At 42.1% G+C, this 15,677-nt stretch overlaps 1 non-coding gene across 1 annotated transcript; it reads left to right on the top strand.

The window, feature by feature from the left end:
• Nucleotides 1–744: 744 nt before the first annotated feature.
• LOC109945937 (uncharacterized) lies at nucleotides 745–3,714 on the top strand. Its single transcript, XR_004857962.1, has 5 exons — nucleotides 745–874; nucleotides 1,804–1,888; nucleotides 2,798–2,887; nucleotides 2,975–3,074; nucleotides 3,584–3,714. It is a non-coding gene; the product is annotated as an uncharacterized protein (transcript).
• The last annotated feature ends 11,963 nt before the right edge of the window (nucleotides 3,715–15,677 follow it).

Here is a 15,677-nt window from a genome sequence, read left to right as displayed (position 1 = left end):
TCAAAGAGAGTCAAAAAGAAGTAAAGGAGCTCCAAACTTGGGCCAGACTGGGCTTCACCGGACAGTTCGGTATGCACAAGACATGTCGGTGCTGGCCTCATCAGCTGGCCGCAATTGGCCATTCTCGGGTATTCGCCGGGCTCCCTAGGACAGTCTAGTGTGCACTGAATAAGTCTGGTGCGCCAAGTGGCCAACGGATCGTCGCCTACACCAACGGTCGGCAGCGAGATCGACGCCGGCCATGTCAACACGCCAATGGTAAGGAGAGGTCATCAGACAGTCTGGTGCCCACCCTAAAAGGAAGGCGACCAATCAATCGATTCGACAACCATTGCAGCTGAGGCTATTCGGTGTGCACCCACGGACACAAAGAAATCTGGACTTACCAAAGGAAGGAGCAACGACTCATTTGGCCATTAGGGCTATAAAAGAGGCCCTTGGACGCCTCTACGAGCACACCAAGAATTTTAAGAGCCCTCTATTCTAAGAAATAAAAAATATTTTTATTTTAAGGGCTAAGAAATAAAATAGATACTTTACTAGTGTTAAATAAGGAATTATCCCTATAATTAAAATTTCAGTGGGCTTCCAAAAAATACTGGGCGGGCCGGTCCTCATCAGGCCCATGTCTCAATGAATTCGGCTCACTTCAACGAACATTGGGCCTGAACGAGATCCAAGTCAGCAGGCCACCATCCAGCCCAAACAGAAGCGGTTTGCGTCGTCAACTATGGTCCCGTACCAGGCTACCAGTAACCGCCCACTTCCCCAAAACCTGCCACGCTTGAACGGCTCTCAATCCCAACCCTAACAGCACCGTCTCTCGGATCTGATCTGATCTGATCCTCCAATTCGTTCGTCCACGTCTCGCCATGTGAGTGATCCTTTCCTCTCGCGACCTCCAGATTCTTCTCGGCCCGTTCTTCGTTAGCTTCGGAATCTCGCTCCCCTTCTGCTTCTCGCGACTCGCCCCCTCAGAGCGCGCGCGCATTTGGTGTATGAGCAGCTGTTTATTTACCTTCGGTTTGACCGTTTGAGCTGCGTCGCTCTATTAGGGATGCAGCCCCGCGCGTCACGCCTAAGAATTATGCGACCTGGTGGTGTGCACGGCTGATTGGTCGCTGCTTCAGTCATGAGAGGGTAATGCTTTCGATGGATACTTACGCTAGCTTTTGGTGTACAATGGTGTTTAATGTAGAGGCTCTTAGGTATTCAAAGGGGTATTTGTAAAAAAATGTAGAGCCGTCTCTTCGCGAAGAGACATCTCTTACTCGTAACGCAAGTAGTAACAGACGTCTCACTTCTAACTTTACGAATTTGTCGTCTATTTGATGATACCGAGCTATATTCTTGTTGGTTTTATTTTTGATCTTTGGAGGCTGTGTATTCATGTACGGTTACACGTAAGGAATTTATAGTTTCCTAAGGACAAGCAGGGTGAATGAATCGGTGTATTGCTTTCTTAACTGCCTGACTCCAAAATGCTACTATATCCCATCCCTTGCCCTGTTCTATTTGAGCATTGTCTTGCTGCTAAGTTTGAGAACTCATATTTGTTTGGCAAGCTTGGTTTTGAAGATTACTGTAACTGTAAACATCTTGTTCAACTGACATGATTACTATGCGGTTATCCTGTGTTTTACAAATCACAATCTTAATCAGCTTATTTAGTACATTCCTGCATTGCAAACGTTCAACTGTTATTCACTGCACAACGGCCGGTCGTCACTAGAATGTTTTGAACCGCTCCCCTTTTTCCTCCTGTCTCAAGTTCCATGCTTTCCTAATGTTGCTCTATCTCAGGGAGGACGAGGAACTTGTTGATCAGAAGAAATATCTTGAGGAACGATGCAAGCCGCAATGTGTAAAATCACTTTACGAATATGAGGTCTGCCTCCTTGGAAGCTCAAAATTTGGCACAGTGTTGGCCAATGATTTGACATATTCTTCAGTTGACAGTTTGACACAAGGGTTTCTATATGATACTGTTTATTTTTCTTCAAGAAAGTTCAAGAAGTAGCTGATTAAGGATACCTTACCAAATTAGTCGGGACATGATACTGGTATTAGTCATGTTTTTTTTTGTCTGTGTGATCAACTGATCATGTGCAACCTATTTGCCATGTGAAAATATGAAATTTAGCCAATGCATGGTTTCACTTCCCAAAGATGTGCGAGCAGTATTGCAGTAACATTGCTTTGCCTTATATTATGCTTATTCTTAGTGGCAAATACCAAGAACTAACATCGTCAAGTGATACCCCCTATTGTCCTCAGTCATGCCATTCTGAGAGTTGTGCGCAGAATCTTTAGCTGTAGTCATGCATACATCATACTAGTGATTTACTGATCAGGTCAAAAGTGATGAAACAATGAGATGCTCTGAATGTCAACTTTTGATTACCTGTTCAACCAATGTAATATTTACTTGTTTAGCCTGTACACTGATCGAAACATTATAGGTTCCTATGTGGTCCTGTTTTGGACATGCATATTATTTGGGTGCTTGCCAAACTCCTATAGGTTTCTCATAAGCTGTGGAGGTTTGGAATTACATAAATCTTCATTGCAATTCCCTATATATGATGTTGTAGACCCATAATAATCTTCTATAAACTAGGAAGACTCTGAGCCGGAGGTTAGGTCATGACCTAATCTCCTATAAATTGAATTTTAATAGTAGCCTTCTTATAGTTTTGTTTTACCCTAGGGTGCTAATAGTATTCCATTTTTTAATATGCATGCCTGGCACATGAGTATTTTTGTTCAAACTTTAACGGTGGCTGTCTGTTATCAGAAATGCGTCAAGAGAGTTGAGAATGATGATACTGGTCACAAACACTGCACTGGGCAATACTTTGATTACTGGTCATGCATCGACAAATGTGTAAGTACTCGTTCCCAGCTTGCACTTTACCGTTTGTCATTGTCAAGCCAGAGAAGAACCAATTTTTTATGGAACATGCATCTGCAGGTAGCATCAAAGCTCTTTAAGAAGCTCAAATGATTTGTGCGATGTGATGCGACTTCTGACAAAGTGAATCGAATTTGCATACCTTACACCTTTGGAAAGTGTATGAGCTCGTACATCTTGGAATAAAACATCAATTTTTCTTTGCTAGCATGTGGACTGGACTGTGCATAAATTTCATGTGCATGCATCTGGTGTCAATCTTGCTCATTTACGTGCTGTTTTGTGAGAAAACATATTATCAAATGGTTTTTCAGTAAGGAGAACGAACCTGAGTCTTTTCTAGTTTGGCTTCACGGCCTCTCGATCCGGCATGTTGTGTTAGATCATGCTGGCATCTGTGATCACCAAAGGAAGATAGCAGCAGGCAGGAGATCGCTGAGTGGCTGCGTGTTCCAGTATTGTTAATAAATAAATTGTTAATGATAAACGAAAACGAAAAATTATCAAAGATGAATACAGTAATATTTTTAGAAAAGAATTAGAAACGCAGAGGTCACCTAGGCCTCTTTGGTATGGCGCCCCAAGAGATTTCTACTCTGACTTCACCTAGAGTTTACTCTAACGTGGTTGAATAAACCTCTTTTTTCTGCATGGTGTTGGCGGCGACAGAGCACTGGAAATTTGACTTCTCTTCAGGATGTGTTTGGTTCAAGTGTGTGGATGTGTTTGGTTCAAGTGTGTGAGAAAAAAACTGAAAGTTGTTTGATTTAAACTATTGTAAGTTATCTATTGTAAGTAAACTGTATATTGTTTATATATACTTTGTTTAACTATATCTCTTAATCAACATATCTAATTTTAAAATCAATTTTGTAATTATGTTCATAATATTTTTATAAATAAATTAATTTTACAATTCTATTTTTATATTTTTTATTAAAAATATTTTTATTTCATTTATTATAACACTTAATTATTTTTAATCTTATTGTAGTTTCTATTTTTCATATCAGTTTATTAATATAACGAACTTGGATAAGCAACAAAAGCAAGGTTCAAGCTGCTTTCAAATCTGTACTATAGAAAAACTGTTTTTTAAACTTTGGCTTAGGCAGAAGCATGTTCAAAAAGATAAACAAAATGCACTCTTACTCTCCATCAGCAGGAGCAGGGCTCATATAGAGTTGAATGTCTTTAACAACTATTAAAAATTCTGACACCCGCTCTCTCAACAGGGCTTCTTTAGCGGTAGGGCTCATATAGAGTTGAATGTGGTCTTTAACTACTATTAAAAATTCTGACACCCTCTCTCTCTCTCAGCAGGGCTTCTTTAGCGGCTTCGATTAAAACCCTGCCAAAGTCCTATTTCATAATCAACTTCTAAAACTAAAACTAGTGAAGTTGTAGCCTTATTTGCACATAGGAAATTAGATACACATGAACATGTTTTCTCTAGCTCTTCTTTGGCACCAAAGGATGTAAATATGGAGAAATCTTCAATGATCTTCTCTGGATCCATTGACCACTTAGGTTTCGTACTCTCATTCTCACATATTTGTAATCCTTATTGCAAACTTTGAGCTTTTGGTGCTCAGACACCTAGGACAAGTTACCTAAAGCATTATAAACCCTTAACCTCTAAGTGATAAGCTTTGTGAGCATACACATATCTATACTAATCTATTAAGAACCTAATGTGGGCACCTGGTACCACTACGGCTTCACCCTCCACGCTGACACTCTAGGCCTGCCCCATGCGTCTCGACTAGTTCTCCTGCCCCACGTGTCCCACCTTGGCGCCGTGTCCTGTGGGCCCTACACCTTGTGTCCGCGCAACAGGCTAACCAACAGATCACACGTATCTTTGTGTTTAGAAATAAGTATCTTTGTGTTTAGAAATAAATAATAATTATATCTGAATTAATATCTCAATACCTATTTATATGATATATACAATTGTAGCAAAGCACGGGCAACTAGCTAGTAAATCCTTAATCTCTAAGTGATAAGCTTTGTGAGCACACACATGACTCTTTAATTCATTTTGGTGGTACGAAACATCGACACTAGTTCACTTTCAGAGAAACTTTAATGGAATGAATTACCATCATGTGTAAAAGGTATGCATTTCAAAGAATAAAGTTATAGAAGAATGGAGTAGATTTCTAGTGTTTGATTGTGAAAGGTCCATGTATGATTTTGGTAATTGAGGCAACTAGTAGATTAACTTCTACTCTTAGTGTTATAAATGATACAGGTTCAGGTCCACACCACCTAAAGGTTGAGCAAAGTGGGCTACCATGAAAATGATGGTGGCCACAAAGATGAATAGTGTTCAACATGAAAAATAGAAGGGGAAAAGTAATTAAAAGGGCTAAAGGCAAAGGTATAAGCTAAGACATTTTGTTTTACCGGTCAAGACGCAATGGAGTGTGTGATCAAATTTAGGATTGATGGCCATACTATTAAGAAGGAAGCTTAATTTGACAACTTGGTCATCTAGTGCCACTAGGTGTTGGAATTATATGAATTGCATATAGGCCTAAGTGCCACACAAGTGAGCAAGCGAAAAGGCTTATTGAAAACACTTTGAAAAGTGCTAACTAGGCTCTATTGAGAGTTAGATTGCTTGAAAAGGGAGAAATAAATGCTCCCGATTTAGTTTTTCGAAGTGCACCAGATGTGTCTGGTGAGGCATCATCGTACATGACACCAGATATGAGTGTGGCTAGGATTCAATATACAATATTTTAGCCACAACACCATTGTCTAGTCTACACCGGATGGGTGACACCGGACGTGTCCCGTGAGGCACCATTTGTCCCACTGGACTAGGAACTCAGAGAGCATATAAACTGCACATTTTGGCTTTATAAGTCACTGGGCGTGTTCAATATGGCATTAGATACCATATTGGATAGGAAACTCAGAGAGCTTGTAAATCTGCATAATTTGGCCTATAACTTACCAGACATATTTGGTGACTTATTCGGTGTTCACAAGGATGTTTAATAGGGTTAACGACTAGTTGATAGTTGTTGGAATGGCAACGATGTGTCTGATGCAGCAATTGGCTAAGCATCCAACATGTACAGTGCCCCCAAATTCATGTGTGGGATTGTAACGAGTATATTCCTTTAGGTCTAGTTTGGGTACTCTAGTATTGATCTTAATCCACATGTATTGAGGTGTATTGGTGTCACACCCGGGTTTCGGGGCACCAAGACCCGGGCGCGAACATAATCACCAGGTGTGCTGGGACCAAGTCTCACACATATGATGAATCATGGCACAAGATCGAATGTCACATCTTTACTAAATAACAGGAGTTCTATACAAAATAAATAATTACATTATAAGGAGACAACGGTCGAGCAACCCAAAGTTGACCGGGAGACGACGACCTAGACCTCTCACGAAATCGCCACAACATCCTCCAAGCGCCTCATCCTGCGGTACCTGTTCTTGACCTGTGTGGGGGGGGGTGTGAGACAGCAAGAGTGAGCTCACATACGTTCATCGCTCAACAAGTTGTGGGGAATAATGTGCATGAACTCGCCAAAGGTGGGAGCTCATGTGAAGTGTAAGGCTTACCAAAGAGGATGGTTAAAGCTGAGCATTGCTTTTAAAGTTGGTCAAAATTTTATTAGCAATTACTAAGTATAAGTAAATACCAACCCAATTAAGCAGTAGAACAAAAGTAACAACATCACCTGCGATGCAATGCATATGACAAATTGAATTTAGTTCCATAAATTAATCATGTGAGTGTCCGAGCTGCTCTTGACTGTGAGCATGGCTAGTATACCAGTTTTACACTCTGCAGAGGTTGCACATCTTTAATCGAGCTGCTCATGACCGTGAGCACGACTAGTATACCAGTTTTACACTCTGCAGAGGTTGCACATCTTTACCCACAAGTCATGTTTCCCATCTGCCAAGAGACGGCCAATCCCATACACCTCTACCGAGGAGGCGAGGCAGAGTAACACTACGAGGCCTTTACAAAGTTCCACTAGCTTCAGAAAACCCGCTACAGTTTATAGGAAGCTCCAATGTAGGAATCCCCCGCATGACCGCCATCGCAGCAAAATCATCCCAAGGGCCTCCCTACACTGACCACTCCCCTACTGCCCTTGCCCCTTTCGGGTAAGGTAGTCCTCCACTAGCTTTCCTAATTAGTCAGCCAAGGGCGTCCATAAACCCTTGTGGTAGCACTGTTTTCCCGGGTGGTTCCATGTTCCAATTAACATAATGATCTTAACATGAACAATAAATAACAACCGATAACAAAAGTATAATCATGAATAGTGTAATCTTCATACCCAAAACCACATAAAGCAATAGCAGGTACTACCCAAAAAGTTCAGTGGAGTCAAGGTATAAAGATAATCAAACTAGGGTAACCTGTTGGGTCCCATCAAAATTAACCTATGCAGATCATTATGATTAATCAGAACATGACTGGGTAAAAAGAAGTGATCAAGGGCACAACTTGCCTGGGACTTGAGATTCCAGGTACCACTTGCTTTTTCAGATGACACGTGTCCTCACTGCTAAATGTAGCAATACAGACAAACATGGTATAGGCAAAATTAACATCACACCAAACAAAAGCACAAACTATGAAATAATATTCTACGCATCGCTACGAGATTGTAGGTTCGAGAACTGCTAAATTCTGAGCTACGGTTAAGAAGTTATAGTTTTCCAAAGATCCACGTGGTTAAATATAGCATAGACTAAGTGCAACATTTTAATCTATATTTCATGACAAAACAAAGTTACCACATGATAATAAATATTATTGTGAGACTAAAGCGACTAGAATGGATCAAAACGGAGTTACGATTATTGGGTTACGAGCTTCTAAAGATTTAATAGTGGTGTATAAAAGAAATTAAGTATAAAATTTCAGTTTCGGTTTCATAACAAAATAAAGTTACTGGATGATAAACAATATTATTACAAATCTAATGCAACTGGAATGAATTAATTTGGAGTTAAATTGGATTTAATACGAACTAAACAAGTTTCTTGATTTATTTTTAAACTAAAAATCATTTTCCTATATTAATTACTTGATTTAATCCATCCCTGGGCTGCGGCCACAATTTAACAGAAACATAAGGGGGTTCTGCGCAAAAGACAGCAAGACTCAGAACTCCCACAATGTGGACTGCGGGTTGTTTATAGTTAAATAGGAGGCCTTCTTTGCAAAACGCGCAGGTCGAAAGGGTATCGATTAATTCTGGCCGCTGGATAGAGATCTGATGGCTCGGACTTGATCATACCTTCATCCAACACCCGTCGTCCGATCGAGATCAAACGCCCGAGTGCCTTCTTCCTCCATCCACTGCCCAATACCGAGCATGGGTTGGCGAGGCGACCGAACTCCTGCGGCCCCTGGCGGCTGGCCACAACACCCTACCAACGCGAACGACGCTCGTGGTTCGCCAGCCACGGCAAGGCGGACAGCCGCCCAGCCAATCGCGCACGACCGTTTTCTCCAATCAGCCGAACAGGCAGCGGCGCTCACTCCCTTACAGCGGTGCCCCTCCAGCGAGCAGCACGCCCAAACTGCTAATCAAATCGCGTTACATGGTCCAAGAACTGAGGCGAGGTGTTCGACGGAATTCTTACCGAGCTATCATGTGTAGGAGACCCAGACCATGGCAAGATCCACCCACCGATGAGCATCCACCCAGCGATGGTGGTCCACCGCGGAACCAAGTCAATAGGCACAATAGGGTCCTAGGATCGGCAAAGGATGAGCACGCGCAGCTCCCAGATCCTGCCTCGACAACCAATCACAAGCGCCACTAAGTTCTTCGCGAGGTGCTCCCCCAATTTCTCTCTCCAACTCACTGCATCGAGGGAAAGGAAAGAAGAGAGAAAGGCTGCTGGTTCGCTTAGCTAGGGATGACACGAGTCCGCGTATATATACACCCGTGGTCGCATCAATCTTGCTACGAAATCGCAACAACCCCAAATTTGTTGTGGCTCAACGGACTTTGATTCAGAATTTGGTAAAGCTTCCATCCGTGCATTGCGGCGAGATGAAGAAGACTAACCTGACAGGGGTACCCCACGGGTCAGCCAGTGGACGGACGCCCACCCGCCAGACGCTGCACCAGAACGCGCACGGGGGCTGTTTGTGCGGCGACGAAAGCTAAATGGGCCAGTATTTATGGGATTCGGCCCAAGTAAACAGTCTGTCTCTATATTTTCTTTTCTATTTCCTTCCCAAATCACAAATTAGATTAAATTCGAATTTTGAATTAACTTCAAACGGAGTTCAAATTTTAAAGTATATTTAAGTGCTAAAAGACTCCAACTTGTTATACAAGGTTTATTTTATTGTATATATCCATTATTTACTTAGCCAAATGATATACTCCCATATTATTCCCTTTTAGATAAGTAGTACTTTGAATGTGTGACAAGATTAACGATTAATAATATCCGTTGCTTATTTTAGAATGTATAAATGTTTAATCTTTATTTTAGGAGATGTGTCAACTGAATTATACAATTCAACAAATAGATAACTAAATAGAATCCTTTTACTTAATGATGGTTAGAAAACATGTTTATTTTAGGGGTTGTATCTTCCTCACAACGAACCTCTTATTATAGGGTATTTCAATTCAAAAATCGTTGGAGAATTTTAGTACATTCCCAAAACACTAACATAATTACATTTTTTTATTTATATCTTTTTTTTGATACAAAATTTTGGGCTTCACAAATCCTACCCCCTTAACAGAAATCTCGTCCTCGAGATTTGTAAGAAAAGAGATATAGAAGGATTGGTTTGTAGTTTGTTTTTTTAATTGCTTCAAAAACCCAGAGTCTCGTTCTTTTTTTAGTCATTAGTGGGTGAAAGTCGCCTAGGGGGGGGGGGGTGAATAGGGCGAAACTAAAATTCTCAAAATAATCACAACTACAAGCCGGGTTAGCGTTAGAAATATAATAGAGTCCGCGAGAGAGGGTGCAAAACAAATCGCAAGCGAATAATGAAGTGAGACACGCGGATTTGTTTTACCGAGGTTCGGTTCTCTCAAACCTACTCCCCGTTGAGGAGGCCACAAAGGCTGGGTCTCTTTCAACCCTTACCCTCTCTCAAACGGTCCCTCGGACCGAGTGAGCTTTCTCTTCTCAATCACTTGGAACACAAAGTTCCCACAAGGACCACCACAAGATTGGTGTCTCTTGCCTCAATTACAAGTGAGTTTGATCGCAATGAAAGAATCAAGAAAGAAGAAAGCAATCCAAGCGCAAGAGCTCGAAAGAACACAAGCAAATCTCTCTCTCTAATCACTAGGGCGTTGTGTGGAGATTGGAGAGGATTTGATCTCTTTGGTGTGTCTAGAATTGAATGCTAGAGCTCTTGTAAGTAGTTGGGAAGTGGAAAACTTGGATAACTTGAATGTGGGGTGGTTGGGGGTATTTATAGCCCCAACCACCAAACTAGCCGTTTGGTGAGGCTGTCTGTTCGATGGCGCACCGGACAGTCCGGTGCACACCGGACATGTCCGGTGCGACAACCACGTCACCAAAAGCCGTTGGGGTCGACCGTTGGAGCTCTGTCTTCTGGGCCCGCCTGGATGTCCGGTGGCGCACCGGACATGCACTGTAGATTGTCCGGTGCGCCAGCATGGGCGTGCCTGACCTCTGCGCGCGCAGCGCGCGCATTTAATGCGTCGCAGGTAGCCGTTGGCGCCGAAATAGCCGTTGCCCCGCTGTTACACCGGACAGTCCGGTGTACACCGGACAGTCCGGTGAATTATAGCGGAGCAGCTTCAATGAATTCCCGAGGCTGGCGAGTTTTGGAGGCCTCTCTTCCTTGAGCACCGGACATGTCCGGTGGCACACCGGACAGTCCGGTGCGCCAGACCAGAGGTGCCTTCGGTTGTCCCTTTGCTCTTTTGTCGAACCCAATACTTGGTCTTTTTATTGGCTAAGTGTGAACCTTTGGCACCTGTATAACTTGTACACTAGAGCAAACTAGTTAGTCCAATTATTTGTGTTGGGCAATTCAACCACCAAAATTATTTAGGAACTAGGTGTAAGCCTAATTCCCTTTCAATCTCCCCCTTTTTGGTGATTGATGCCAACACAAACCAAAGCAAATATAAAAGTGCATAGTTGAACTAGTTTGCATAATGTAAGTGCAAAGGTTGCTTGGATTTGAGCCAATATAAATACTTACAAGATATGCATGGATTGTTTCTTTATTATTAATATTTTGGACCACATTTGCACCACAAGTTTTGTTTTTGCAAATCCTTTTGTAAATTCTTTTCAAAGTCCTTTTGCAAGATAGTCACAGATAAATGAATAAGATTTTGCTAAGCATTTTCAAGTTTTTGAAATTTTCTCCCCTTGTTTGAAATGCTATTCCTTTGACTAAACAAAACTCCCCCTCAATCAATTCTCCTCTTAGTGTTCAAGAGGGTTTTAAGATATCAAGTTTTGAAAATACTACTTGCTCCTCCTTTAGAACACAAAGAGATACCAATTTGAAATTTACCAATTGAAAATTATTAATTTGAAAAATTAAAATTAGGGTGGTGGTGCGGTCCTTTTGCTTTGGGCTCATACTTTCTCCCCCTTTGGCATGAATCGCCAAAAACGGAATCATTAGAGCCCATCGAAGTACTTTCTCCTCCTTTGGTCATAACATAAATGAGTGAAGATTATACCAAAGATGGAGAGTGATGTGGAGCGACGGCGAAGGATGAGTAGTGGAGTGGAAGCCTTTGTCTTCGTCGAAGACTCCAATTCCCTTTCAATATACCTATGACTTGGTTTGAAATACACTTGAAAACACATTAGTCATAGCATATATAAAAGAGACATGATCAAAGGTATACTTGTGTGCTATGTGTGCAAACTAGCAAAAGAAATTCCTAGAATCAAGAATATTGAGCTCATGCCTAAGTTTGGTAAAAGATTGTTCATCAAGTGGCTTGGTAAAGATATCGGCTAATTGATCTTTAGTATTAATATATGAAATCTCGATATCCCCCTTTTGTTGGTGATCCCTAAGAAAATGATACCGAATGGCTATGTGTTTAGTGCGGCTATGCTCAACGGGATTATCCGCCATGCGGATTGCACTCTCATTATCACATAGAAGAGGAACTTTGGTTAATTTGTAACCATAGTCCCGCAGGGTTTGCCTCATCCAAAGTAATTGCACGCAACAATGGCCTGCGGCAATGTACTCGGCTTCGGCGGTAGAAAGAGCGACCGAATTTTGCTTCTTTGAAGCCCAAGACACCAAGGATCTTCCCAAGAACTGGCAAGTCCCCGATGTGCTCTTCATATTGATTTTGCACCCCGCCCAATCGGCATCCGAATAACCAATCAAATCAAATGTGGATCCCCGAGGGTACCAAAGCCCAAACTTAGGAGTATAAGCCAAATATCTCAAGATTCGTTTTACGGCCGTAAGGTAGGATTCGTTAGGGTCGGATTGGAATCTTGCACACATGCAAACGGAAAGCATAATGTCCGGTCGAGATGCACATAAATAAAGCAATGAACCAATCATCGACCGGTATACCTTTTAATCCACGGACTTACCTCCCGTGTTGAGGTCGAGATGCCCATTTGTTCCCATGGGTGTCTTGATGGGCTTGGCATCCTTCATTCCAAACTTGGTTAGAATGTCTTGAGTGTACTTCGTTTGGCAAATGAAGGTGCCCTCTTGGAGTTGCTTGACTTGGAATCCTAGAAAATACTTCAACTCCCCCATCATAGACATCTCGAATTTTTGTGTCATGATCCTACTAAATTCTTCACAAGTAGATTCGTTAGTAGACCCAAATATAATATCATCAACATAAATTTGGCATACAAACAAATCATTGTCAAGAGTTTTAGTGAATAAAGTAGGATCGGCTTTTCCGACTTTAAAGCCATTAGCAATAAGGAAATCTCTAAGGCATTCATACCATGCTCTTGGGGCTTGCTTGAGCCCATAAAGCGCCTTAGAGAGCCTATAGACATGGTTAGAGTACTTACTATCTTCAAAGCCGGGAGGTTGCTCAACGTAGACCTCTTCCTTGATTGGTCCATTGAGGAAGGCACTCTTCACGTCCATTTGATAAAGCTTGAAGCCATGGTAAGTAGCATAGGCTAATAATATGCGAATTGACTCAAGCCTAGCTACGGGTGCATAGGTTTCACCAAAATCCAAACCTTCGACTTGTGAATACCCCTTGGCCACGAGTCGAGCTTTGTTCCTTGTCACCACACCATGCTCGTCTTGCTTGTTGCGGAAGACCCACTTGGTTCCTACAACATTTTGGTTAGGACGTGGAACTAAATGCCATACCTCGTTCCTCATGAAGTTGTTGAGCTCCTCTTGCATCGCCACCACCCAATCCGAATCTTGGAGTGCTTCCTCTACCCTGTGTGGCTTAATAGAGGAAACAAAAGAGTAATGCTCACAAAAATGTGCAACACGAGATCTAGTGGTTACGCCCTTATGAATGTCGCCGAGGATGGTGTCGACGGGGTGATCTCGTTGGATTGCTTGGTGGACTCTTGGGTGTGGCGGCCTTGGTTGATCATCCCCCTTGTCTTGATCATTTGCATCTCCCCCTTGATCATTGATGTCATCTTGAGGTGGCTCATTTCTTTGATTTTCTCCTTCATCAACTTGAGCCTCGTCCTTATTTTAGGTTGGTGGAGATGCTTGCGTGGAGGAGGATGGTTGATCTTATGCATGTGGAGGCTCTTCGAATTCTTTAGGACACACATCCCCAATAGACATGTTCCTTAGCGCGATGCACGAAGCCTGTTCTTCACCTATCTCATCAAGATAAACTTGCTCTACTTGAGAGCCGTTAGTCTCATCAAACACAACGTCACAAGAAACTTCAACTAGACCTGAGGACTTGTTAAAGACTCTATATGCCCTTATGTTTGAATCATATCCTAGTAAAAAGCCTTCTACAGTTTTAGGAGCAAATTTAGATTTTCTACCTCTTTTAACAAGAATAAAGCATTTGCTACCAAAAACTCTAAAATATGAAATATTGAGCTTTTTACCGGTTAGGAGTTCATAGGATGTCTTCTTGAGGATTCGATGTAGATACAGCCGATTGATGGCGTAGCAAGCGGTGTTGACCGCCCCCGCCCAAAACCGATCCGGTGTCTTGTACTCATCAAGCATGGTTCTTGCCATGTCCAATAGAGTTCGATTCTTCCTCTCCACTACACCATTTTGTTGTGGTGTGTAGGGTGAGGAGAACTCATGCTTGATGCCCTCCTCCTCAAGAAAGTCTTCTATTTGTGAGTTCTTGAACTCCGTCCCATTGTCGCTTCTAATTTTCTTGATCCTTAAGTCAAACTCATTTTGAGACCGTCTCAAGAATCCCTTTAAGGTCTCTTGGGTATGAGATTTTTCCTGCAAAAAGAACACCCAAGTGAAGCGAGAATAATCATCCACAATAACTAGACAGTACTTACTTCCGCCGATGCTTATGTAAGCGATCGAGCCGAATAGGTCCATGTGTAGGAGCTCCAGTGGCCTGTCACTAGTCATGATGTTCTTGTGTGGATGATGAGTGCCAACTTGCTTCCCGGCTTGGCATGCGCTACAAATCCTGTCTTTCTCAAAATGAACATTCGTTAGTCCTAAAATGTGCTCTCCCTTTAGAAGCTTATGAAGATTCTTCATTCCAACATGGGCTAGTCGGCGGTGCCAGAGCCAACCCAAGTTAGTCTTAGCAATTAAGCAAGTGTCGAGTTCAGCTTTATCAAAATCTACCAAGTATAGCTGACCCTCTAACGCTCCCTTAAATGCTATTGAATCATCACTTCTTCTAAAGACAGTGACACCTACATCAGTGAATAGACAATTGTAGCCCATTTGACATAATTGCGAAACGGAAAGCAAATTGTAATCTAAAGAATCTACAAGAAAAACATTGGAAATAGTATGGTCAGGTGATATAGCAATTTTACCCAATCCTTTGACCAAACCTTGATTTCCATCCCCGAATGTGATAGCTCGTTGGGGATCTTGGTTTTTCTCATATGAGGAGAACATCTTCTTCTCCCCTGTCATGTGGTTTGTGCACCCGCTGTCGAGTATCCAACTTGAGCCCCCGGATGCATAAACCTACAAAACAATTTTAGTTCTTGACTTTAGGTACCCAAACAGTTTTGGGTCCTTTGGCATTAGAAACAAGAACTTTGGGTACCCAAACACAAGTCTTAGAGCCCTTGTGTTTGCCCCCAACAAACTTGGCAACTACCTTGCCGGATTTGTTAGTAAGCACATAAGATGCATCAAAAGTCTTAAATGAAATGTCATGATCATTTGATGCACTAGGAGTTTTCTTTCTAGGCAACTTGGCACGGGTTGGTTGCCTAGAGCTAGATGTCTCACCCTTATACATAAAAGCATGGTTAGGGCCAGAGTGAGACTTCCTAGAATGAGTTCTCCTAATTTTGTTCTCGGGATAACCGGCAGAGTACAAAATGTAACCCTCGTTATCCTGAGGCATGGGAGCCTTGCCCTTAACAAAGTTAGACAAGTTCTTAGGAGGGGCATTAAGTTTGACATTGTCTCCCCTTTGGAAGCCAATGCCATCCTTGATGCCAGGGCGTCTCCCATTATAGAGCATACTTCTAGCAAATTTAAATTTTTCATTTTCTAAGTTATGCTCGACAATTTTAGCATCTAATAATGCTATATGATCATTTTGTTGTTTAATTAGAGCCATGTGATCATGAATAG

This window comes from Zea mays, chromosome 4 (assembly GCF_902167145.1).
Source record: "Zea mays cultivar B73 chromosome 4, Zm-B73-REFERENCE-NAM-5.0, whole genome shotgun sequence".
Taxonomy (NCBI): domain Eukaryota; kingdom Viridiplantae; phylum Streptophyta; class Magnoliopsida; order Poales; family Poaceae; genus Zea; species Zea mays.
This window is presented reverse-complemented; position numbering and strand designations above follow the sequence as displayed.